General features: G+C 40.7%; 1 protein-coding gene across 1 annotated transcript in view; it reads right to left on the bottom strand.

The window, feature by feature from the left end:
* ALG13 (ALG13 UDP-N-acetylglucosaminyltransferase subunit) overlaps positions 1-2016 on the bottom strand; it is a 128558-nt gene that overhangs the window by 45674 nt on the left and 80868 nt on the right.

Genomic DNA, 2016 nt, shown 5'->3' with positions numbered 1-2016 from the left:
AAAAAAAAAAAAGAAAAGAAAAAAAACCTACGCATGTGTGCCTACATGCCCAAATCCTCACAGGATAGAGGAATGGAGGAAAAGGGACTATGGTGTAACCAAGCCCCACTGGAGAGCACTTTCTCTCTCTGGTGCATGTTGCATGCCTTCTGAAAATTAAAAAATTAAAAAAGAGCTGTTCATTTCGGGGACCAGCATGAGGGATGAGTAGCCCTGAGCTGTAGCCTCTTTCAACCTTACTTCCCAGGTGGAAAGCTAGAAAGCACAGAGGCATTGTAGGCCTCTTAAGGAGACATCTACATCTGAGGTGCTCTGCCCACTTCAGGGACCAGCATGAGAAATGAGCAGTCCCAAGCTGAAGCTCCCCTCTTCCAACCTTACCTCACATGACCAAAGCTAGAAAGCACAGGAGCATTACAGGTCTCTTAAGGAGACATCTACATCTGAGGTGCTCTCCCCATTTCAGGGACCAGCCTGAGAGCTGAGCAGCCCCAAACTGCAGTCCTATCTTCCAACCTAATGGCCAAAAGCTAGAAAGGAGCAGAGAAACCCCCCCCCCGCCCCCCCGCCCCCCACTGAACCAGCTACAAAAAGGGAGATACCCCTCTTCATAAATCTGAATTCAGAACTCCTCCTGTGGATACTACATTACAAAACACAGTATAAGAGGGAAACTGGCACAGAAGTGCCTTACAATAATGGGAAACACCTAAGCTCACAGTTGTAGAAATCTCCTCCAACAAATTAGCCAAAAGTGAATACATCACCAAATGACTAAAAATTGGAGAAAAGCCTCAAGTATGAGAAAACCAAGAAATACATCTTTACAAAGGGGACACAGTAACTGTCTCCAAGTATGGAAAAATAATAGGAAATTACTGAAATGTCAGAAAAGGTATTGAGAAAATTTATGGCAACAAAACTCTGTGATCCAAGAGAAAAAGAGACATCGAACTCCCAGAGATGAGGAAGTCCTTTCATGTCATGAAGGAGAAGATAGACAATATAAAGTAGAATCAAACAGAATTTCTAGAGTTGAGGACTAATACAGAAAATCAAAGCACCCCCCCCCGGAAGTATTAAAAGCAGATTAGATCAGGCAGAAGATTGAATCTCAGAGCAAGACGACAAAACAGAATGAAAAAAATACCCCCAAAAAATAATAAAATAGGGAATAGGTGGGAAACACCAGATACTATTAAATGCCCAAACATCCAAGTAATTGTTATCCCAGAAGGCAAAGAATCTAATAAGGGTATTGATAATCTATTCGATGAAATCCTTAAAGAAAACTTTCCAAATCCAGAGATCCATTTAATCATCCAGACCCAAGAAATAAAAAGGACCTTAAAAAGAATCAACCCAAGAAGATCCTCTCCACGGTATATCATAGCCAGATCAGTCAAAATCACAGATAAAGAGAAGATTCTAAAAATGGTAAGAGAGAAACGCCATGTTATTTACAAAGGTTATCTCATTAGGCTAACATCAGACCATTCAGCAAAAACAATGTAAGCAAGGAAACAACGGGAAGATACATTCAAAGTGATAAAAGAAAAACAAGGGACCAGCAGATGGTACAGTGGTTACGTCGTTGGACTCCCACGTAGTTGACCATGGCTCGAGTCCCAGACCCAGTGGCTTAAAACTCACACCAGGTGTTTGTGCATGCCTGCTCAAAATCCCAAGAAAAAAAAATAGGTTACAGCATGGCCATTCCCACTGGGGGATGTCGCTTTTTATCACACTCTGTCTCTCTGGCAAGTGAACACGACTTTAGCAAAAAATCTCTCTCTAAAAGAAAAAAATATTTAAGCCAAGATTACTATATCTAGAAAGATTATCCTTCAAATGCAAAGATAAAAACATTCTCAGATAAACAAAACCTGAAAGAATTCCCAACACCAGACCAGCTCTTAAAGAAGTACTGAAGGAATTGCTATACCAGGAAAACTATAGACAGACAGACATAAGCAAACAAAAAAAAAAATAAAATAGCTAACATAATGGCTGGGG

Source organism: Tupaia chinensis, unplaced genomic scaffold, assembly GCF_000334495.1.
Source record: "Tupaia chinensis unplaced genomic scaffold, TupChi_1.0 Scaffold144991_2, whole genome shotgun sequence".
In the NCBI taxonomy this organism is placed as follows: Eukaryota; Metazoa; Chordata; class Mammalia; order Scandentia; family Tupaiidae; genus Tupaia; species Tupaia belangeri.
This window is presented reverse-complemented; position numbering and strand designations above follow the sequence as displayed.